At 39.8% G+C, this 25,723-nt stretch overlaps 1 protein-coding gene across 12 annotated transcripts in view; it reads right to left on the bottom strand.

Annotated features, from left to right (window-relative positions):
• Window positions 1–20,985, bottom strand: part of KATNAL1 (katanin catalytic subunit A1 like 1) — a 79,895-nt gene extending 58,910 nt beyond the window's left edge. For 2 of the 12 annotated variants that reach the window (XM_033104637.1, XM_033104624.1), the window contains exons 1-2: window positions 20,488–20,659; window positions 6,891–6,981 (exon numbers count right to left, since the gene is read on the bottom strand). The gene's annotated coding sequence lies outside the window, so the exon portion shown is untranslated. Of the gene's footprint in view, window positions 1–6,890; window positions 6,982–8,968; window positions 9,442–10,344; window positions 10,430–14,066; window positions 14,151–20,135; window positions 20,157–20,240; window positions 20,260–20,313; window positions 20,398–20,487; window positions 20,660–20,856 lie in introns of those variants that run through there. The other 10 variants (XM_033104626.1, XM_033104625.1, XM_033104629.1 and 7 more) reach the window with 10 other exon arrangements.
• Window positions 20,986–25,723: the final 4,738 nt, after the last annotated feature.

Consider the following 25,723-nt stretch of genomic DNA (forward strand, 5'->3'; position numbering starts at 1 on the left):
GTGAAAATAACTACGTGTCACTAATCTTTTCCCTTCTACAAGATGTTAGACCATCATCTGAACCTCTGGCTTCCACCAAAGCCCCCCGTTCATCATTCTGGCCTTTCTCCCAGGCTTTCCAATGTCTGCCAAATCGTGCCAGGCTTCTATGCAGATACTTTCCACCCAAGATGATAAAGAGCAGGAAGTCCAGAGACACAGAAGAATGATGCCCTGGCAAGGAGTCCAAACTGCCCTACTCTTACTACCTACAAAAGCAAGCCAATGAACTCACTTAGAGGGAGTCAGGTATTTCTCTGTGCCTCCCTGAAGGTATTAAATTTTGGTGTGGACAGATTGGCTCTCCCTCTGTGCCTCTTATCTTTTAAGGGGCTCAAAAACTTCCTCAACCACATCTAGTTGTAGGCATTTTAAATGACTCCAGTACATTCTTGAAAACAAAGCTGCTTCCTTTATGTGTTTTGGAATATTATTATATTATTTGCACCTTCTCCCAGCACAGGTTCAATGGCAGGGAGTTGAGAATACACTGCAGCAAACAGGTCACTATTTTTACACAGTAAGAAATTCCAATGTTCATTAGATCTACAGAATACAGGGCAACCATGGAAAGCATCTTCAAATTTAGAGGAGTAACACACAGCAATAAGGGCTTATTACAATGAATGAATGAATGACTGAATGAATCCAGCAGAAACAAAGGTGTTCCATATAGTTTCTTTTTTTGTTGTTTTGTCTTTGTTTAGAAAAGTATAATGAGGTTTTAATAGACTTCAATTAACACTGGCTTTAAATAGACTTTCAATGTATCAGTAAGCCAAACTCACTAAAGCAGTGTGGTACCAGTACATGAATTCACAGACAGATCAGTGATCGGTAGAGTAATATTCAAACAATACAGTGAATGTTTAAATAAAATTTATTACAGTAAAAGATACATCACCATTAATCCCCCTCTAAATACTCCCCCTCGCTTGGAACACACTTTTCCCATCATTCTTGCCACTTTCTGAAGCAGTTCTGGAAGTCCTTTTTCGTGAGTGTCTTTAGTTGCGCTGTCGTGGCTGCCTCGATGTCCTGAATCATTTTGACTTTGGGGAAGAGCCAGAAGTCACACGGTGCCAGATCTGGTGAATATGGTGGATCAGGACACACTGTAATGTTTTTATTTGACAGAAATTTCCATACCAGAAGAGAGGTGTGACATGGAGTTGTCATGATGGAGGATGATTTATGGTACTTTAAAACACACCTTCCCTCAACCATAGCTCAAACCCAACTGACTGCACCCAACAAGTTGAAACTTGTCACACACTGTTACTAAGATTCCATGCTCCGCTGCCCGTATTGAAGATCCCTGCCTTTCCATTGGATGGCACTCGGCAGCGGCATTCACCATGTTTTGATCACAACGGAAAGGTTCCATGTCACAAACCACTTCTGGTACAGTAATTACTGTCAAATAAAAACACTATGGTGTGTCCTCATCCACCTTATTCACTGGATCTGGCACTAGGCTACTTCTGACTCTTCCCCAAAGTCAAAATAATCATGAAAGGTAAACATTTTGAATCGATTCAGAACATCAAGGCAGCCACGACAGCACAAATAAAGACACTCACAAAAGAGAACTTCGAGAACTGCTTCAGAAAGTGGCAAGAACGATGCGATAAATGTGTTCGAAGTGAGAGGGAGCATGAGGTCTGACGATTAAGTTCGTGAATGTGCCACCATGCACTTACACTGGCAGCGCTGTACAAACAGTTCGGGAAGGTCTCACAACCTTGGTATATCAGTGTCTCCCAGGTGTGTTTATGTCTACAAGTGGCAGTGTCTTGTTAAGTGGCGTTCATTATTGTTGCATGTTTTTGGGGTTTTTTTAATGGTGATTTTTTTTTTTCATTCGGGAATAATGGGGAATAGTGTGTCTCTACAGGGCCCATTAGCTCCAAGTTGTTGTCCTTCAATCTGGTTGTGAAGGCACAACTCAGCTCCAAGTCCAGTTGCAGTTTTCAATCTTAGTTGCAGATGGTGCAGCCCACCAACCCATGCGGGAATCGAACTGGCAACCTTGTTGTTGAGAGCTCGCGCTCTAACCAACTGAGCCATCTAGCCGCCCCTCCGGAAGCTCAGCGGCAGCTCGTTGTCTTCAATCTAGTTGTGGAGGGCGCAGCTCACTGGCCCATGTGGGAATCGAACTGGCAACCCTGTTGTTCAGAGCTCACGCTCTGACCAACTGAGCCATCCGGCCGCCCCTGTTGTTCAATGTTTTTGAGTGCCGTCGCAAAAATGTCTGAGCTTGAATTAGAGCAACAAACAAACATTAAATTTATTTTTCAACTTGGCTAGAGTGGAAGTGAAATCAGGGACACGTTAGTCCAAGTTTATAGGGATAATGCCATGAAGAAAACAGCAGTGTAAAAATGGATTGAACGTTTTTTTGAGGGGAGAGAACATGTCACTGATGAAGAGCGGTCAGGGCGGCCAGTAATGAGCAGAACTGACAAAAACATCGCAAAAATTCATCGAATTGTGCATCACATTGTGCGTCAAAATCATTGGCTGTGAGAAGCATAGCAGACGAAGTAAACATCAATAGAGAAAGTTAGGAAAATCTTAACTGAAAATCTTGGCATGAGAAACGTGTGTGCAAAAATGGTCCCAAAGGAGCTTACCAATGGACAAAAGCAAAGGAGAGTCAAAATTTGCCAAGACCTTTTGGAGAGGCAAGGTAGATGTTTTGGGCCATGTTCTCACTGGTGATGAAACATGGGTGTATCAATACGACCCTAAAACAAAGCGTCAAAGTGCACAATGGAAGTCAGCCAGTTCTCCACGACCAAAATTGTTCCGTCAGTCCAAATTAAGAGTCAAAACGATGTTGCTAACCTTGTTTTGGTATCAGAGGGATTATTCACTATGAATGTGTACCAATTGGACAAACAGTTACCCAAGTTTACTATTTGGAAGTGCTGAAAAGGCTGCCTGAAAAAGTTAGATGAAAACGACCTGACCTTTTTGCCAACAATTCATGGCTCTTGCATCACGACAATACACCAGCTCACACGACACTATCTGTGAGGGAGTTTTTAGCCAGTAAACAAATAACTGTATTGGAACACCCTCCCGACTCACCTGATCTGGACCCCAATGACTTCTTTCTCTACCGGAAGATAAAGGAAATATTAAAAGGAAGACATTTTGATTACATTCAGGACAACAAGGGTAATAGGACAACAGCTCTGATGGCGATTCGAGAAAGAGTTCCAAAATTGCTCTGAAGGGTGTACTACATGCTGGCATCGGTACAAAGCTTCCCAAGGGGAGTACTTCGAAGGTGACCATAGTGATATTCAGCAATGAAGTATGTAGCACTTTTACTAGGATCAGTTTGTGAACTTAACTGGCAGACCTCACATTTTGAGGGGGGTTAATGGCAATGTGTCTGTACTATAATAAATTTTGTATTCAAACATTCACCGCATTGTTCCCTCATACCATATATATGCAATGTAATACATACACAGTCGGACAATTAAGTTCGCGAACTCATCCTAGAGAAAGTGCTACATACCTCAATGCTGAATATCACTACGGTCACCTTCGAAGTACATCTCTTGGGAAGCTATGCACCAACACCAGCGCCTAGTCCACCCTTCAAAGCTATTTTGGAACTCTTTTTCTGGAATGGCCATCAGAGCTGTCATATTACCCTTGATGTCCTGAATGTCATCAAAATGCCTTCATTTCAATATTTTCTTTATCTTCAGGTAAAGAAAGAAGCCATTAGGGGCCAGATCAGATGAGTAGGAAGGGTGTTCCAATACAGCTATTTGTTTACTGGCTAAAAACTCCCTCAGGATAGTGCCATATGAGCTGGTGCATTGTCATGATGCAAAAGCCATGAATTGTTGGCAAAAATTTCAGGTCGTCTAACTTTTTCACGCAGCCTTTTTAGCATTTTCAAATAGTAAACTTGGTTAACTGTCCAGTTGGTACAAATTCATAATGAATAATCCCTCTGATACTGAAAACGGTTAGCAACATCATTGCAACAAGTTCGCAAACTTCACTGTCAGACCTCACACATTTTAGGGTTATGATAAAAATGTGATTCACTTGTACCTGGAGCATTAGGAAGGGGTTAGGGCAGAAACCAGAATAAATTCAAACATGGCCTGGAAAATTAGTGCAAGAGTCAAAGAGGACTGATTCTAGTAAGTAGCTAATTCAAATGAAAAAGGGTGGGTTTTTTTAATTTAATTACTATCAGGGTCCACATATTTTTTTGAAAGTCATTGTGAAACAAAAGCATTAATTCCGCTAATATGTGCAAGTACACAACTATGCAGAACAAAAACATGAAGCAGGAGTCAGCAACTTTTTGCTGTAAATGACCAGACAGCAAGTTTTTTAGGTTTTGAGGGCCAGTAGGCAACACTGAGAATATTATTCAAGTGTTTATATAATAAGACAAAATTTTCCACAATTTTTATTGATGAAATTTAAAATAGTAATAAAAGTTGTGCACAACTTTTTGTAAAACAGGCCTAGTAATAAGAATGGACTCTTCTGGAGGGGGCAGGGGATATTTCATTTAGTTGGGATTCAAAGTTAATATTCCCTATCATCAAAATCACTTGTAAATATTCATATATTAATGCTGCTTTTTAATAAGATTTTATGAATTTCATGTTTGAAAACGTCTTTTTACTCAGATAGGTACTATTACATACTGGTATCAAATCACGAGCATACCATTTCATTCAGCATGTTCTTGTTTAAAAGGGCATTTAAATAATTTATTCTTCTCTTGATACTGTGTCTTTTCCATGTCATTACATCGCAGATTAATCACTTCCAACTGAAGGTTAAGTGCAAGTGCCTCAATTGCACAGTTAAATGGATTCTGTAATATGCAAATTTCTTTTGCACTTGCATAAAAGTCTGAAAAATGCTGCTGAAACTGCAGTTTGAGCTCAGAAAAATATATCTACTGCAAATTTGGGCTGGGGGAATGGAAATCTCACTTTTTTGCTTTAACTTTTGACAGCATGGAAAGCTACATAAAACAGCTTGATATCTATCACTTGTAATTCAAACATCAGTTGGCATCGAAACAACTTTTAGATTTGCATAGAAAAACTGTTTTGTCTTGTAATTCCAAGTTGAATCACATAAAGAACATTAGCAAGTCTGCAGCAAAAAAAAAAAAATGATTTCCAAAGCCATTCAATGTTTAATAACAGTGGTTGAGAGCAGTTCCTCTCATTCAGAAAAACTGCAAATCAGCCCTAAGCTCAAAAGATTGCAATATAACTTTACCCCTCACTGCTAATCCGCTAGTCAGGATATTTAGCTTCTGACAAAAATCCATGGAACTAACAATGGCTAAGTCCACAAGAGTGACACTCTGGAGTCTTGAGACACTATTGGTTCTGTATCGCCTGATAGATTCAAATATACTCTGCAAAATATCTGCTAATAAATAAAAAAACGAATAAACATAGACTTTAACCACCTCACATTTTCACAGCTTTGTAAATTTGTTCACCTCAGCCTTTTTCTGTCCTACACATATTTTTACCACCATAAGCTGTAACACATCTTAGCAGATTCCACTTCAGGTTGTACAGAATTAGTGTTTTCTCAACTTTTTGTTAAGTATTCTTTGCTGTAGTTACTCTATGAACACTATTCATCAAAACTCACTCTTTGGTAACTTCAAACTCAACACTGACTTCTCAAATAGACAACAGTTGAGCTGTATTATTAATATCTATCAATTCACTGACAGCCAAGGAAAACCACTCAAAATCATTTGCCTTGTTTTTTGTTTTTTGTTTTTTTTTTTCAATTGGCGAATATTGGGGAATAGTGTGTTTTTCCAGGGCCCATCAGCTCCAAGTCGTTGTCCTTCAATCTAGTTGTGGAGGGCGCAGCTCAGCTCCAAGTCCAGTTGCTGTTCTCAATCTCAGCTGCAGGGGGTGCAGCCCACCATCCCATGTGGGAATTGAACCGACAACCTTATTGTTAAGAGCTCGGGCTCTAACCAACTGAGACATCCGGCCACCCCTTGCCTTGTTTTTTAATTGACTACTGATGTCCTCAACTCTTTCAGCAACTGTTCACACCAAAAGGCTGTCTTAAACAAATTGATTTTCTCCAAACACATTTCTTTGGCTGCCATAATCAAACACGATTTAGTTAAGTCACAATCAGTAAAGGACTTCCTTGCTTGGCTAACAAATGAGACACTCAAAAACTTACTCTGGGTGCGGAATGATTTTTGTTTTTTAATTTTGTGAAGAAATTCTGCTGTGATAAAATATTCCTTTTTAAGTTTTCTACTTTTTCTGACCATTGCTTTCCTGTGAGTTGAGAATATTGTGATGCATGATTAGTCTGGTCACGTCGGTGTACACTGTATTTCTTCAGCACAACTATAGTGTCATTGCATAACAATCACAATGCTTTGTCATCTAATTTGATTACCCACACTCCAGTGTGCTTTAAAAGTGTAATACATCAAGTCCATTTTTCTCACCTTTTCTTGTTTTGACATGAAGGGTATGTGCTGATATTAATTACATAAAAATGTCACAATACAATGATATGCATGGCACTTGAAACGTGATGATAGTGCACCAAGTGGCAGTGCACAGCACTGAGTATGCCACAAAGGCTCTGTCACAACTACTCAACTCTGCCGTTCTAGCAAAAAAGCAGCCAAAGACAGTATGTGAACAAATGAGTGTGGTTGTGTTCCAATAAAATTTTATTTACGGATACTGATGTCTAAATTTCATTTAATTTCCACATGTCACAAAATAGTACTTTTTTTTCTGATTTTTTTAACCATTAAAAAAAAATGCAAAAACCATTCTTACTTCTTGGGCCATTCAAAAACAAGTGGCAGGCGGAATATGGCCCCCAGACTGTAGTTTGCCAACTCCTGCTTTCGGCTTCTATCTTAAGAATCTAAAAAATAAAAGCAAATTAAACCCCAAAAGAAGTAGAAGGAACAACACAATAAAGTTAAGAGCAATAACCAATAAAATAAAACCAGAAAAGCAATAGGAAATTTCAATGTAGCCAAAAGCTGGTTCTTTGGAAAGGTCATTAAAATGGATAATCCTATAATAATATTAGCCAGTAAAGGGAGAGAAAAAATATAAATTACCAAAATCAGAAATAAAGGAGAAGCTACCATTACAAACTTTAGGAATATTAAAAGGAAAAACAGGGCTTAATGAAGTGGACAAATTCTGTGAAGGTCACAACACACCAAAGCTTACTCAAGAAGAAAGAGAGTAATTAATCTGAATAGTCCTACAGCAATTGATGAAATCCAATTTGTAATTTAAAATCTTCCCACCAAAAAAACAAACAAAAAACAACAACTCCAGATCCAAATGGCTGCACTAGTGAATTCTTCCCTATTTAGGGAAAAAATAAAATCAATTCTAAACAAACTCTCTTGAAGAAAGAAGAGGCAGAAAAACTTCTAACTCATGTTTTAAGGCCAGCATTGCCCTAATACCAAAAGCAGACATTATAAGAAAATAAATTTACATACCAATATCCCTCGGGAACATAGATACAAAAATCTTTAAATTTTAGCTAATCAAATCAGTAATGTATAAAAAGGATGATGCATTATGACCAAGTAGGGTTTATACCAAAAATTCAAGGTGTTTTACATTAAAAAACCAATTGATATAATTTTGAGACCAGAAATGAAAGATGATCATCTCAATAGATGCAGAAAAAACATTTGACAAAATTCAACACCATGATAAGAGCTCTTAGCCAACTAAGGAACAGAATTTCCTCAACCTAGTAAAGAGCATCTATGAAATACCTACAGCTAACATTATATTTATTGTGAAAGACTGAATGCTGTCCCCTAAGATCGAGAAAGAACAAGGCCAGTATATTTGCTCTCACCCTTCTATTCAAAATTAGAACTAGAGGCTCTAACCAGTGTAATAAGGCAAGAATAAATTAAAATGCGTACCAACTGGAAAAGAAGTAAAACTGATTTTATTTAAATACAACATGACTGTTAATGGGAAAAAACCTAGGGAATCTACAATAGCTACAAGAACTAAAAAAGTGAGTTTTTTAAGGTTGTAGAGTACAGGTCAATATAAAAAAATCAATTATATTTCTACATACTAACAATAATTAAAAACTAAAATCAAAACAATGACATGATTAAAAATATGAAACACTCAGGGATAGAATTAATAGAATATATGCAGTATCTGAACACTAGAAATTACCAAAAACTAAGGGAAATTTAAAATGACCCAAATTAATGGACATATAGTGTGGGGGGGGGCGGGCAATTGTGAACTGAAACACTCAATATGGGTAAGATGTCAATTCTCTTGAAAGTAATCAATAAGAGTCAATGTAATCCCGATCAAAATCTCAACAGCCTTTCTTATAAAAATTGGCAAGCTGATTCTAAAATTTATATGGAAATACAAAGGACATAGAATAGCCAAAACAGTCTTGAAAAACAGTAAAGTACAAATTATACTATCTGATTCCAAGATTTACTATAAATTTACAGTAATCAAGACAGTGTGGAATTTTTCAAGAAAGGGTGCTGAAACTACTAGATATCGATGTAAAAACAAAAAAACAAAAACCCTGAACCTCAACTCTTAACCTCACATTATAAATAAAAATTAACTCAAAATGAATTATTGACCTAAATATAAGAGTTAAAACTATGAAACTTCTGGAAGATAACCCAACTCAAGGTTTTGGTTGTTTTTGTTTTTTGTTTTGGGTTTGGTTAGGTTCGGGTTTTTTTGCAAGTTTCCCAAGGCCCAAGTTCCACAGGGCAACACATAATGGCCCAGGTAATATCTACATATGCAGTAGGTTGCATTACAAGAGAGGAACCCTAAGTTTAGGGAAATCTATTATATTGAACAGTATGCATACCTACCCTTTGTTCCAAAGGAAGATACTCTCGCTTTCTTCCATGGCTATAAGGAAGCCTAACTGTTGCTCTGGAGGAAGATACTGTATCTACCTTCCAATGCTGTTCAACTTGGTATCTTCTTATATCCTGGGGAGACCCTTTGCCTCTTCCATGTTGAATCCTTTGTCTATCACGTCTTTCTTTTTCTTGGTTTACTCCCTTACGTGTGGAGCACATTTTCCATAGATCGGAGGTAAAGTTTTTGATCTGTGCATGTCTGAAAACACCTTTATTCTACCCTCACACTTCAGTGATAGTTCAGCTGGCTCCTGAATCCTAGTTTGTAAATAATTTTCCTTCAGAATTTTGAAGGCATTGCTCTATTACCTTCTAGGTTTCAATATTAAGTTGAGAAGATGAAGTCATCCAAATTTCTGATCCTTTGTATATCACCTGTTTTTTGCCGTTTCTACAAATCTGTAGGATCTTATCTTTGATACAAGCTTTCTAAAATTGATGATGTGCTTTGAAAAGAGTCTATTTGGGACTTTCAATCTAGAAATTAATGTCTTCCAATTTTAGGAAAATTTCTGAATTATTTCATTGATGATTTCTTTCCATTTTTTTTGGTTCTCTCTTTCTGGAAAACTTTTTATTCAGATACTAGATTTCTGAGCTTGGCCCTCTAATTTTCTTCTCTCTTCTCTCCTATTTTTCCATGGTTTTATCCTTTTGTTCTACTTTCTTCAAGATTTTCTCAACTTTACATTCTAACCCTTTCTAGAGTATTTTTTCTTTTGTATTTTATTATTGAGGTATGTAGCACATAGAGTGCACAAGTCTCAAGTGTGCAGCTCAATGAATTTTAACTTCAGATACACCCAGGTTACGCGCAGACGCAACCCATCTCCACACCTCAGAGGGTCCTTCATGTCCCCCTCACAGCTAGTACTCTCCTAGGGCAATTACTATTCTGACCTCTGTTATTGATGAGTTTTGTCTACTTTCTGTAAATCAGTTTTGAGGTATCATTTTCATACAATGAAATTCACTAATTTTATGTGTACAATTTGGTTTCTTTCGAAAAATGTATACAATTGCATATCCACCATCACAGCTGACATACAGAACATTTCCATCACCCCGGAAAATTCCCTCTTGCCACTTAGCAGTCACTCCTCACCCCACCATGCATTCTTCTGTTGGATTATCAGTATAGTTTTGCTTTTCTAGAATGTGACATAAATCAAATCATACAGTATGTATTCTGTTGTTTGACTTCTTTCATTTAGAATGCGTCTGAGATTCAACCATATTGTTGAGCGTATCAGTAACTCAATGCTTTTTATTGCTGAGTACTATCTTATTATATGGATATATTAAACTTGTTTTTCACTCACCTGTCCTCCAAAAGGCAGAAACAAATACAAAAGTACAGGATATATCCTTGACCCAGACCTCCTAGTATCTCCACTGAGGTTACAACTAAAATTTCAAGGTACAAAAAATAACAATTCACCATAAGGAAAGTATAGCAGATACTAAGTATAGTAGAATTAATGTTGTTATCTAAAGGTCTTGATAATCTATTAGTCACTATAAAATAACTATACTTAAAAACATAAGGATGAGACATGAATAGGCAGATATAAAAAAAGAATCAAAAAAACTTCTAACAAACTAACGGTTGCTAGATAGGAGGTGGGCTGGGGCGATGGATGAGAAAAGTAAAGGGATTAGGAAGCACAAATGGGTAGTTACAAAATAGTCATAGGGATGTGAAGTGCACTATGGGGAATATAGTCAAAAATGTTGCAAAACTGTGTATGGTGTCGGATGGGTGATGGGCTTGATGGAAGGAATCACTTCCTAAGTTGTATGGATGTCCGGCCACAGTTTACACCTGAAACTAATACCGTTTCCCCGAATATAAGACAGGGACCCTGTCTTATATTAATTTTTGCTCCAAAAGACGCATTAGAGCTGATTGTCTGCCAAATAAGACCGGGTCTTATATTAATTTTTGCTCCAAAAGATGCATTAGAGTTGATTTTCTGGCTAGGTCTTACTTTGAGGGAAATACAGTATAAAATAGAACTGAATGTCATATATATATGGTCACAGGTTGTAGAATACAGCATAGGGAATATAATCAACGGTATTATGGTAGCTATCTACAATGCCAGATGGGTAGTAGACTTGTTGGGGGTATCACTCAGTGAGGGATATCAATGTCTAATCATTATGTTGTTTTGTATACCTGAAATTAATTTTAAAAAAAAACTTCTAGCAATAAAAAATATAGTCACTAAAATTAAAAACTTAGTGGACTGAGGAAACAACAGATTAGACACAGAAGAAAGGGGACTCAATAAACCAGAAGATAGAGCTGTAGAAATTTCCCAGAATGCAGCATATAAAGATAAGTAAGCAAAGACAAGAAATGCAGACAGTAGAAGAAGATGGTCGATCATATGTCCGTTATGAATTTTAGAAGGAAAAAAGAAAAGAGAAGCAATATTCAAGCATACAACAGCTAAGAAATTTCCATCATCTATAGAAGACACATAACTCTCTATTTCAAAATCAACAAAAATAAATCTACACCTAGAGACAACGTAGTAAAACTGAAGAACGCTAAAAGCAAGAGAAAAATAATATATTATCTACAAAGGAAAAATAATATAGTGACAGCTAACTTCTCAAAAGGAACACTGAAACCTGGAGGCAGTGGAATATCTTTCAAGGGCTAATGGAGGGTGTGAGGGGAGAATGCCTACCTAAAACTGTATACCAAACTAAACTATTCAAATGTGAAGGCAATACCAAAAATTTAAGACAGAAAAACCAAGGTAGAAATCCAGGAACCACAAATTTTTAGTTGTGACCTCAGGCAAATCATGTCATTTCTATAGACCTCGGTTCTACATATATAAAATAGGGGAAATAATATTAAATATCATAAGGTTATTGTAAAAATTAAATGTGACAATGGTAACATCATTCCCAACACATAATGAGCTATTATTTTACTCCACACTCAACATTAATATGGAGGTTTGGAGCAGCTTAAATTTTTCCTCAAAAAATGTCAAGAACTGACTCAAATATTCATTATAAATTCCTAGGTGCTATACCATAACTTTAATTATGTTTATCTGTAATCTTGAAACATAGTTTTTTAAATCTCCTTCATTATAAATTAGAAGAGTTTCTAGGACTTCCAAAAGATCAGGTTACATCTAAAGAAAGCATAACTATTTCAGCAATGTCTAATATTTGACAGTACTTCTCTTATTTTGAGTTTATCATGTATTCAAAATGAATTCAGCATCTTCTTGCAATATTTACTGCTGAACAGATACACTAATGTTGCACTACACAAAATGATCCAAGCAGTATCTTCAAGGAGAGTTCTATGTTCAGAATAAAAAGAAGAGCTCAGTTCAAGTTCATGTCCAGACCAAGAAGAAGGAATATTGCTTTCATTTGGTCCTAGATAATTATGACTTTTCTTTTTCGTAAATCAGATCTAAATGTCACAAAGCCCTGATTCCAACCAACCTCTCCAGCTACATTGCCAAACACACTCTTCTTTCCTTTAAATCTAGACACACACACACACACACACACACACACACACAAACACGCACACACATGCACACACAGCTTTCTCTCCCAATATGCTTGGATTTCTATCTGATACCAAGACTAACATGTTTATTTGGAAAAACTAAAAAGTAGCTTACATCCAAAACCCAAAACTGCTTAGGATGTCACTAAATAATTCTTTTTTAATGAAATCACATTTATAATTCCTTTGTCTCCACCATCTAATGGTTTTTAAATGGGGAAGAAAACATTTTTTTCAAACTAAATCTTTATGTGAGTGATAGCTATCCAATTCAGTTGTACTTGTAATACATGTGGGGCTTAAGGAAAAAAAATCTGCTTTAAACTATTTTCAGTTTCACGCTTCTATATTCCTCTCATATTGCTTCTTTTTTTCCTTCTGAGTTGTAAATTCCTGAAAGTAGATAGTTATTTTAGAAATACTGAAGCAGCCTGAACTATAGCAATGTGAACAAAATAACACTAGTGAAAACAGTGGTAGCCAAACAACAAATCAATTTGATTCTTAGCATTTTGTACCACAGTGAATTCCACCAATGTCCAGACCTATATTTATATATATATATATATAGGTCTGGACATTTCCTATAAGGATGAGACATGAACAGGCAGGATGAGACATGCCAATATATCCACACATACATACAGTGGTACCTCGGTTTTTGAACGTCTCCGCTAACATTTTGGTCTATGAACGCCGTGAACCGGGAAGTAAATGCTTCGGTTTTCGAACACGACTCTGAAGTCGAACATGTCACACGGCTTCTGCTGAGTGCAAGATCCTGAGGCCTAGCTGTTGGCTGTTTTCGAACGTTTCAGAACTCGAGGATTACATTCGAAAACCGAGGTACCACTGTGTATATATATATATATAAATTATATAATATATGTATTATATATTATATATACTATAATATTTAGTATAATATATATGTATTATATATAACACATATATAATACATATATTATACTAAATATATATAACACAATACATATATATTATACTAAATATGTATAACTTATATAATTAGTATATATATTATACTAAGTATATATAATTATACTAAATATTGTATGTATTATATATTATATATATAATAGTAAATATTTTAGTAAAATAAGACGAGGTCTTATATTAATTTTTGCTCCAAAAGACGCATTAGAGCTGATTGTCCAGCTAGGTCTTATTTTCAGGAAACACAGTATATGTATGTATATAATGTTTATCCAAAGTCCACTTCATTTTATGCAATGATTGCTACAGATATACAGATACAAGCAATTAAAAAAACACATAGCCACAACTTCTCAAACTATTGCATACTGAAGTATGTTTTAATAGCAATAAATTAACGTATTATTTGAGTACTAGTCACCAAAATAGTCAACTTTGAAAGTCACAGTGCCTCCCACTACTTTCTCTTTGTGTTGGGTTGTATTCTCAAGGACTGTACCTTGCCACGGATAATGGAGAATATGACAAACTTACAAACCCAGAGATAGTAACAGGAGTATGTCTGCAGCAATGAAAACTTTTCATTCGTTTCCTTACCTGAGCTCACTTCTCAAATACCTGAGAAACAGAAAAACAGCTGTCCATGCAACATGAAAGAATCTACACAGATAATTCTAAGAGCCTAAATGTTTCTCAGAAGTAACCACCACAATAATTTCTGCCCATGTACTAAATTCCACTGGCATCTTTAAAACATGACAAAAGATGGAAAATGTTCATCGTCTGCCACTCTGTCTCAAGGTGGCAGCTTAAAACTATAAGTTTTAAGTGAACAAATACCCTTTATGCATGAAAATAATAGTGACAACAATTACAGAATGCTTACTCCACATCAGGCAATGTGATGAAAACGGCTTCCTAGTCATTATCTCATTTAATCCTCATCACAATACTAAATAAAAATGGTTACCCTCGTTTCACAGAAGAGGCGATTGAGGCTTTAAAGAATTTATCTGCCCAGAGCCTGGGTTTGAATCCAATGGGTCTGACCCAGAACCTGCACCGGTGGCTCATTATCCTCTACTGCCTCAAATGCCTTCAAACTATATCAACTCCTTCAAAGTTATGTAGCTAATTAAAAAATGAAAAGCTCCTACGTGGAGGTGAAATACAGAATGTATTTGGTTCTGGTTGCCTATCTAGTTGTCTATTGCTCCTTAATTTCAGTGTTTGGAATAATGTAACAAAAAAGCCTATCAAAACCCTATCTGCTTCATATTACTTTATCAAGAATTCTTTAGACAAGTAATTTTATTATCATATCCATTGACTCATGCATTCATTATCCAATCTACACTATTTGGAAAGCATCTATCCCATCTAGTTAATAGCTACGTATATGTAAGAACCTAGGTAAGGCCTGTGGACTTACCAACATAACCGAGTTCCAAGAATGTAAAATAATGTAGAGGAAATAAGAGCAGTATAAAAATACCTATATTCACACCAGGACGTATGTGTTAAATGCCACTTTCATCCATATTCTCCCAGAAGTAGGTAAGCAAAATAAAACACAAACTACTGATCCCCTCATTCACTTCCTCTTCCTATCTCCCAATGGCCAAGAAAAATGAAAAGGGAAAATCATCAAAAAGGAAAGGACACTGAAGTATAAAGACACTCATGGGGACAGAGGAATAAAAGAGAACAAGATATTGAAATACAACAAATAAAGTTCTATTATTTGTCCCTGCAACACGTGAAAGTTATGAACGTTAGAAATGAAATACATTTATGTACTTTGGAGACTGTCTCGTTAAGAAACACGAGAGTGAGCATACCACCACTAAATGTTTCCTGAGCATTGACTGGCTAGTAAGCTTCTGTGAGAGAGGGGCCAGATCTTATTTGTGTATTGTCAGGTTTGCTGCAATGTTTGACAGAGGTGCACAATGTTTCTTGAACTGAAATGCAGGGCACAGGTGCTTGATAACTGTCCGCATAATTCTCATTCTAAAGAGTTCTAGAATACCTTGGGAAGTAAACACAATAGGTGGTAACTAAGCACAAAACACAAAACAATACAGACATGATTATAAACTATAAAAGTGTTTACAAAAACTATCGTCAGGCCAAAAGAATGTCAGAAAGAATAAAACTTTCAAACTGAAGTTCACTAAAAAGTGAGGCTTAATAGACTGCTTAATAGGAGTTAAAATCCTAATTTAAAATTACAAAGTTAGAAAGAGACTTAGAAGGTCATTTATTTCACCTCCATACCTTCAAACAGGACCATAATCAAAGCATCCCTACCAAAAGAAACATATTTAAAAACATCTAGTGGAGATGAAACAATTTGGAAAACTATTCCATTTAAAAAATAACTCTCATAAATCTATGCCTTATATTTATCTAGTAAATGCCTACCCAGACCTGATTTCTACGAGGTATTCTAAGGCATACTTTCACAAGGCCTGCCATCTGCAAGTATAGTTATCTAGGAGAGTATGTATAAAATGATGCTGAGTACATTAAAATATATACACATTTTCATTTATAAACAGATGCTCAAAAATTAGTGAAATCATAATGTAAATCAGTCCAGAAATGAGATCTAGTCAGAGAATCAAAGAATTTTAAAGCTCTGGGGCTCTCCAATCACACAGCAGAACTCCCCCCACTTCTCTGAAGATGACACCAAGGTAAAGTCGTTGCTACTCTTTATGGTCTAAAACTAACATTTCCTAGTGCTTCAGGAAGCCTCATTTAAAAGAACTGATGAATCCTTTTAGAGACCAAATCACTGTTTTGTAATGTAACCACTACCTGACCTACCTGCTTCCTATGTCACGGGAAGTCCCAGAACACATGGCCTTTTGTCAAATAGAAATGACAATCCCACCACATTTTTGGTAAGGAGGGGAAGAGAAAGGTCTCCAGTTACTGAGCACTTAGGTTCACCTCCATTAAACCGCCTAATCTTCCCAACAATCTTACACAACAGACAGCACTTACATCTTTTTGATTGGGGCTACCGGTGTGGTAACTTGCCCACGGTCACACAGGAAAGAAGCTGTAGCTCCAGAGCTGAGGGCAGAGCCATCGGACCCCTCCCACTGCACCACACTCAGTGACTGACCCCTGGAGAATGTTCTTCAGAAAATACCATGCACATGTTGAGAAAGTCAGGTACGAAGCCTCAATCCACACACTCTGTAAGGGCCTGTCTAGGCTGACTGTGATGCTTCCACAAACTAGACAAGTGTGGGGTAAGGGAATGAAGCGCTGAGGACGGGTGCCATCCTACGCTCCTGGCCAGCAGCTCTGCTCCTCAGTGGCACATGAGGCTACTGCGTTCCTCCGTGTTAAGCTCTCCCTTAGTAAATCAATCCAAATGTAAGGAAAACAACCATGCAACCTCGTGTTTTGCTGTCACTGAACATTACTGAATTCTAATCTCAGCTCAATGGAACAATTCTTACTGGTCCTAGCTCAGTCCCTTTCCACAGTGGCTATGCCACGTCCCCACCATTCTCCTTTCCTAACGCCAACCTTTTCTCTCATCAGTTGACCTTTATTCCCACCTACCTCTTAGAGACCCTAAGCTTTGAACTCTCTCACCTTTTACCAGCCACCCTGTAAGTATTCCTGTCTATTCACCTTTTCTTCCTTTTCCCGTGCACCTGTCTTTCTGTCAGCATTAGCACACCGCCTAAAACACAGCTAGCACTTGGTGGACACAAACTATAACGAGTTAACTCCAGACATTCTTTCACCTTGCTCATCCCGTCCTTCCTACATTTTCCAGGACCTCTATCTCTCCTCTCTCTTCATCGCCTACATCTTCAACCATTTCCTCTTTATTGGCTCTTTCCCTAATAGTTTGCCAATCTTAACAACAACAAAAACCCTACAAACCTTTTTTAGTTACTGCCTCATCTCTTTCTTTTCTTCATACTCAAGCTTCCTTAAAAAGGAATTTTATATTAAGGAAGTAGTGTCAATTTTTTAAAATTTGGATGTATCATATTTTTAAAATAATCCTTAACTTTTAAAGATAATATTTAAATAATTACATATAAAAAGATATGATGTCTGAATGTCCCTTTAAAATAATCCAGTTGGGCAGCAGCAATTATAGATAAAACGGAATTGGCTGTGGTCATTCTTCAAGCGAGCTGACGCCCACATGGGGACTCATCATTCTATTTTCTTGTAATATGTGTTATTATGGAAAATTATAAATTTTTTTAAAGTAGCCTGTGCTCAGACTCTTCATGTCTGCAAAGTGCAGAAATGATCTGTAGCCACCAGACCAACCCACTGGACACACTTCAATCTTCACCTTGCTCACACTCTAGGAGGCACACCTGCTTCTCACATTCCTTCCCTTTTGCCGTTTGTTACACGTGCTCTCTCCAGCTCTTCTCCCTCTCTGCCTCCTACGCTCTCAGTACCATGTGTGAGCTCTTCTCCCACTTCCTCTCAAAAATGCCACACACACACACACACACACGCACACACGCACGCACACACCATGAATGCTACTGCTTTCCAAGAGTGCCACATTCAAACTTCTTCCTTTTTCATTTCTACACATTGTTCCTACGGTATTTGGGCTGGTCCATTCCCTTTTATAACTTCACTACTCACCTACGTGCAAACCTCGACCTCTAGCCCTGAGCTCTCTCCTGGATTCCTGAACTCCGGATCCAAACGCATCCTTACCTGAATACCCCACAGGAACTTTGAACCAATACTCAAAACTGAACCGACTGACTTTTCACCTACACAAAACCCCGCTCCTCCCCGTCTCACTCAATGCTTTCACTGTCCTATCACTCATCCTAGCAGGAAAACTAGGAAGCAGTTGTCTTAGGGTTCCAAATCTTTCGAGCCCCCAATATCCAAATTCTTACTAAGTCACATCAATTTTACCTCTCAACTATTTCTACATTCCATCTTTTTCTATAATCCTCACTGCATAGTTCAGACTGTCTTTATTTCTCTACTGGACTTTTTTTTTTCTTCCTAAGACTGGTTTCCCTACCACCACTCTCCTCTCTCCTCTCTTAGGTCCACTCTCCACTCTGAAGCTGGAGTTTTCTTTCTAAAATACAAACCCAATGACACTACAACATTTGAAATTCTTCAATGGTCACCACATGTTAAAGAAAAATTCTAAATTCTTTATCATGGTACGAAATGCTTTTTAAGATCTGGCCTCTCTCACTACACTGTAAGTATTCTGGGATTCAGTTATCAGAATGGCCTAGGGTTCCCCAAATGTAAAACACTCAAATCTATCCTAATAGCATGTTGTGCCATTCGCCTAGAATGACTTTCCTTTCCACTGAAAGCTTTCTCAACTTCCTTAGCACAAGTCAAATGTCACATCATCGTGGAGACTTGCCTTGATCTCCTTAGACAGAATCAGGCAGGATCTTTCTACCAATGTGTTCAGAGAATGGCATCAGTGATTGAGATCGTGACTTAGATGAGGTAGACCCACCTGGGCTGAAATTCCTGGTTCACACCTTATCAGCTATGACTTTTGGAACGGTCTCTAAGTCTGTGGCCTCACCTCTAAATGACAGTAGATGCTTCACAAGACTATTGTGAGGATTCAATAAGGGGCTGCATACAAGACATGCCCCACAGTGCCTCAGAATAAGCAGTCAACAAATGTTAGTGTTATGTCACTGTGTGTTCCCACTCTGGCTCCTATAGCAACCTGCACCACCTCTGTCACACTACTGTGATGACACGATGCCCACCCAAGCAGGGCACTCACTATCTTCCACCCTCTCTTTATTCCCACCACCTGGTATAAGGCCTGGCACAAAATCGGTTCTTAACAAATCAAATGCCTATACTATATAACAGAAGGCCTCAATTATTTTTCTAATGGTCTTACTAATAAACCTACTTTCCATCTCCTTGTACAAAATTGCTACGTTAAGTAAAATGTACAGAAGCCAGCTTTATTTTAATTGTGAGAAAAGGAACTTTATACTGACTTTATGTTTTTTTCTTGTTTAAATACACATACACATACACACACACACACACAAATAAGCCCACCATACTACCAATAACTTTCCAACATACTATATAACATACTAAAATTTCTAGGATGGTTATCTATCTAATTGAAAAAACTTTAGAGTCATCAAACCAAGGCAGGCTTTCTAAATCTGTGTCAGCTTTCTTAGCACCAGGGCCTGACCCAACTCTAGGGACTGAAGTGTATTACACAGCATTTAAAAAAAAAAAATTAGAACATGCCATTTTTCATTCTGAAAACTGCTCCTGAAAAACAATGGGAAAAATCAAAGAAAATAATTATTACTACCCAATGCTTTAAAAAAAAAAAAAAAAAAAAGACAAGCCTGTACTTTAAAAATTACTACCATAATTTAAAGTTGAACTAATCTTCAAAATAGAATCAAAATATGTGTAGGCAATGTTAAAGCAAGTGGGAGGGGTACAAATTTTGCAATTCTGACCCTCAGTAAATAAAATGCAACAATGCAAAACTGTAAAAATACCAGATACTACTATCTAATAGCACAGCATCTTTTATCTACTTCTACATTTTACCTTTAAACGTCAATGTCCTCTGGGTAATTATTAATTAATGGGTTTAACATGCAAACACCTCTGGGCCACTTCAGAATTAACATGATTAAATATCTAGAAGCAAACGTATCAGGGAAAGGAGAAAAGCCTGATAAAATACAGCTTGTCGGGTCTCACATCAAATGTGTGCCATACATACGGTTCTGCACCGAGAGGCAGCAACCTGGGCGGGTCAGAGGCGCCGCAGGCCCGAGGCCCTGCAGCGGGGGTGGCTGCTCATCCTCGAGCCTACGCGGGGCGCTGGCCCGCCGGGGTGGGGCTGAGCGCGGCAGCCAGGGCGGGCCCCACGGTGGAGCGGGAAGCCAAGTCTCACCTCCACTTCCCTTTCCCGGCGCACAAAGCCCAGTTCCGCGACCACCCAAGAGCCCCTCACCACAAAGAGAGAGATATTTTCTCTCTCTGGGTCCGCTCAAAGTTTATCGGTCTTTCCCAGCTATCCGGGCCGCCGGGCTTTGTAGTTCACCCATCCAGGCCGCCCCGCCAAGGCCGCGAGCCGGAGGAACAGCCGAACTACAATCCCCACAATGCCCCGCGAGCATCGGCCTCCCCCTCCCGCTGTTCTCCCCCTCCCCGAGCGGCGGCCGGCGCCCGAGGACCCGCAGCGGGAGACGGGGTGCAGCATCAGCCTAGGCACCCCTCCGCCTGCTCTCCCGCTCGTGCCGATCTCTTTGGGACTCATTACCAGGGTGCCGCAGGTTGACCGACCGTTGGTGATGCGGTCAAAGTGGGGTTGGGGTGGGCCCAGACCGCCGCCGCCGCCGCCGAGTCCGTTAATTCACGACGTGCGTGAAGAGGCGGTGGCGTGGCGTACGGTTGCCATGGCAGCGCGAGCCGTGCGGTGTGGGCGGTGCGGGGCCTCGGAGTCAGCTCCGGGGAGGAGCCTGGGAACCTCGCCCGCAGGCGGGGGAAGGGAGGCGCGAGGGTTCGTCTGGAGAGAGGGAGAGGGGGCATTGAAGAGGACGGGTGACTAATTGCGCTCTGGGGCTGCCTGACCAGCACGGCGGAGGCGGCCAGCGCCCGTGGTAAGACGCTCGTCCTGCTCCCGCGGTCGAGCGCCTCGATGCAGCTGGATGCGGAGAAAAGGGAGCTCCTGCAGGGCCTCTCCCGCCGCCCATCAGGCCTCACCACCGGCTCCGCCCCAGGCCTGTTTGCAGCCGGAGCCTCCTCGCCGTGGGCTGCTCGCGGGTCTAATACAACTTGCACTCCTCCACACTCCCTCGTACCATTTTCTGAGCAGTGGGAGACAAGGGAATCATTTAGTAAGATGGAACGCGTACACCCTTTAGGATGATTCAGGAGGTTTGCGAACTTGTAAGGAGCATCAATTTTAGGTGCATTTTGATCTATTATAGTTCTCAGGGAGTCTTTGGGGACTCTCCATATTCCATACCATCTCAGAGATGCTGTGATGTATGAGGAAACTTTTCTCTACCCTCAGGGTTCTTTTGGCTGGCCTAATAATCAAATAGATATGAGACAGATTCATAAGAGAAAATGACCAAATTTCATGTGTACCTATGTATGCGAAGCCTGCATACATGAGAGTCAGAGACCCCCCCACCCCACCCCACCCCACCCCCCACCAGGTAGGATAGGTTCAGAGACAGAAAGGGAAAGTGGGCACATAAAACATCCTTTGAAGCACTTTGGGGCTTCAGAGGGTCGTTGCAGGGACAGTAAGAGCAATTGTTTAGCAAACGGGTTTGTCTGCCCTATAGACAGGTGAGAAATGGTTATATCTGATAATCTCTTATCAAGACCCCAAATGCAAGTTCTTCTAGGTAGTTAAGGGAGGGGCAGGAGTTTCTTAACCTTGCAGCTAAAGTTGCCTTTGACTCAAAACAGTCTGCGTACCACAGAATAAGTCACTCTTGGGGTGACTTATTCTGCACCCCCACAGTGCAGTATGGTACAAGCTGAGGGTAAAAAGCCCGGGTTTCTAAGCCCATGTGTTTGTTCCAGTCCTGCCTTTACACTGGGTAGCTGATAGCCAATCAGGGCAACTGACTCGCTCTGATGCTCGTCATATCCATCTCACAGTGCCCGTGAGAAATAAAAGCATTGATACCCACGGAGCAGTATAAGACAAAGCCTGGCACTTAACAGTAACTTTTCATATTAATTACTAAATACATTGGGATAAGAGCCAGAAGAGTGGTAGCCTGGAGGCGGGGCTGAAGAAAGGGGTTGACGGAAGAGGGCAGTTTTCTGTAATGATGGTAAAACTCTATATCTCGCTTAGGGTTTGGGTTCCAGGCGTTATATGCATTTGTCAAAACTCATGAAATGGTACACTTAAAATTTATACATTTCACTGTATGTAAATTTACCTCAAAAAAATAACATGAAAATATTAGTAGTTTTGGGGGGTTTTTTTTAAGAGCTACTCTCTTAGCAACTTTCAAACATACAATATAGTATTATTAACTATAACCACCGTGCCATACATTACATGCCCAGGACTTACTTACCTTATAACTGTAAGTTTGTACCTTTTGACCACCTTCACCAATTACCCCAACCTCACCCCCTTCCACTCTGTCAACTAGCAATCTGTTCTCTGTATGTCTAAGATGATTATTAGAGATGTAAACTCTAGTAGAGACCACAAAGATATTTTAGGTCCAATCTCCAGACTTTGCTGATGAGGAAAAGGAGGCCTAGAGAGTTGAGTAAATGGAGGGGTTGGGGGAGGAATTACTGGGTCTGTCCTTTTCTAGTAATAAATGTCTCTTGAGAAATTATGGTTGAAAATAGCAAGATACTGTTCCAGTTGGGGTCACCTTGTCCACAGAGATTTTATTGAAATTGACTCAAGTCCCTTTCCACCTCCTGTGGAGAGGCCAGTGTTCTCTCCAAGATCACACATCCTCTGGGGTTTAACAGTCTCAGGGTCACTCTGACTCTGAGTTCTTGCTTTCTCTGAACATGTAGGCTCCTTCATATCTCAACTCCTGCAACTCTTTTTCTCTCCTGCTGACATAATTTAGAAATCAAACCCTTTTCTGTGGTTGTTTGTATAGCAGGCTCTTCTAAAGGTTTGGAGTAACTGGAGGGTTTTAAATGCAGGATTCAAATGACCTAAAATTAGAATCTCCTGCTGTCAAAGTCCTTCCACATCCCAGCAGCACTGGTATTTACCAACCCCATTCTCTTCCAGCATAACCTGGAACTTCCCACTCGCCACCGTCTCTCTGGTCCCATCTGGCCCCTCCTCCTTCTCTCTTTATACAGAATTTATAGTTCTGGTTCCTAATCCTTCCTTCAGGGCCACCTTCCATTCCTAAACTGTTTACCAAAGTATATTCCTACACAAAGAAAGTACCTGCCGCACCAGGAACTCCAGTGCCAGCTATTAAAATAATATTCTTCATGCCAGTAGATGTCTGCATATTGTACTTGACTCAGCCCACAGTGCAATTACTTAATAAATATTACACAGTTGATGCACATGACCCATCCGGGCTACTTCTGTAGTGGGTTCAATATGAAAACTATTCAGTACAAATGATGAAGCAGTTGATAGTAGCTGGAACCTGATGTCTAAGAAAAGAAAAAAGAGTCTACGTGATCATAGCTTACATTGTATGGAAGAAATGACAGCACGCAAGCAATAAAATCCGAAGCAAAAATCTGAGTATTAAGCGATAAAAGGACGTTCACGTAGAAGCAACACCCAGACCTGTCACCTCTAGCAATTTGGTCACAACTCTCAATATGTCATAAGCATATACGATGATACTGACCTGCTATCCTCTGAACACGTGTTTTTGTAGCAGTGATGAAAAGCTCACCTGGCCCACCCATCCCTCATCTGGTTTCTCTTGTGACCAGTCCCCTACATTTGCAAAGCAGCAGGCCAGGGTTGCAGTGCGGTCCCCAACTTCAAGGTCCCAACACATCACCCACCCGTCCCCCTCCCCTGCTTGTTTCTGAAGTCAGGATCCCAAAGAACTAGCTCAGCAGGACGAGCCACATGAAGAGAATGGGTGACAGCAGTGAAAGGAAACAGCTGCTTTGCAGTGAGTAGAAGAAGGGCAGTCACACAAAGGAAGACCTTGAAAACCTCACGTGGCAGTGGACAGCTGGAAAGAATGAGGGCTGATAATGAACTTATTGTTTTCACTGGATACTTGGGGCCAGTTCAAGTGATAGTTAAACACTGTGCAAATCCGAAAGATGGAGCTGGAAGTGATAGCAGATGAACCCACGCAGACAGACAATATGGCCACGAGCCACCGCCCTCGTCAAAGAGACGTAGTGCACGTGTGTCAAAGCCAGGGGTTTGCTCAGTTCTCAGTCTTCTTGCCCTCTGGAGCAGCTGCCTTTGCTGACCGCCCTCCTCAATGACCCGAGACCTTGCTTCTCATCATGCGTACTTCATCGTGCTGCTAACCAGCACTTCGACCTGCTCCTTTAATACGGGACTATTTCCCGAGATTTAGTCTACGCGTTCCGCAGTTCCAAGGCTCCATCTCCCAGCTCTGACTGGTACTCAGATGTCCTCGACTAGGCATGCCACATGCTTCTTACCTTGATCTATTGCTCCTGATGTTCTCTTCACACAGAATGCCATCTCCCTACCCTAAATGCTACCTGTTCTGCAAGAACTAACTCAGACCTTTACATGAAAACTTCCAAATTTGTTCCCTGCCAGACAAGTAACCATCCTGCTTAGTGGCGGTTCGTATGCTGTTTGTTCCTTGGCTTTTCTCCTCACTGGATTTTAAGCTCCTCTGATGTACATTTCTGGATATTCCCCCCAAAAATCTATGTAATACTTTTTATGTAAGAAGGACACAATAGGTATTTTTGATTGGTGGTCCCTTTACGTTCATCCTTAGTCAAACCTCTTCTCTGGGAGCTCTCCCTGTTCTAGTACCATACGGGATGTTTGCTGCCTCTTAATATAAATATCCTGAAGCCTGTGGGAAAGTGTGGGTCCCCATGTGTGATGTATTCAGCGCATGGCTACCTTGGGAAGCAATTTCTTTAAGTCATTTTTGGTTTGGAAGGAGGTCAGGAGGTAAACGACACTGAATTCCAATACTCAAAGTCACCCCTATCCTTGAAAACTTCCTAGAACAGAGTTTACCAAGTTACGACATCAATTTGATGGGTCCTGTCCAGCTTTTTAATATTTAAAACGGGATAGGGTAAAGTTGAGTAGGGTAAAGTAACTTAGAAAGCAGTAGAAAATTCAGTGCAGAGTGCATGCTCACAGTTCCGAAAGTATTGTATGGCAGTTACCGGCTGTCATCTTGCAGCTTTGGGCCTACGCTCTGTTTGCCGCTTTGTGTTGGTGGAGCTGGAGCTGCCCAAAGCACATTTCTGCGTTGCCCTGTGGCTCCCACAGGCCGGAGGAGGGGGAAGCAGCTTGCCGACAGGGTTACTTCCTGTTGGTGTACTACGCCTGCCAGCATCACCTCAGCAGTGGCCTTTTAGCCTGTGTTCATAAAACTTCCTGGGGCCAAGAGACTGTAGAAGGAGGCTGACAACTCCATCACTACATCAAGAGTTCATTAAGGGAACGAACACACATGCGTCTT

Source organism: Rhinolophus ferrumequinum, chromosome 4, assembly GCF_004115265.2.
Source record: "Rhinolophus ferrumequinum isolate MPI-CBG mRhiFer1 chromosome 4, mRhiFer1_v1.p, whole genome shotgun sequence".
NCBI lineage: Eukaryota > Metazoa > Chordata > Mammalia > Chiroptera > Rhinolophidae > Rhinolophus > Rhinolophus ferrumequinum.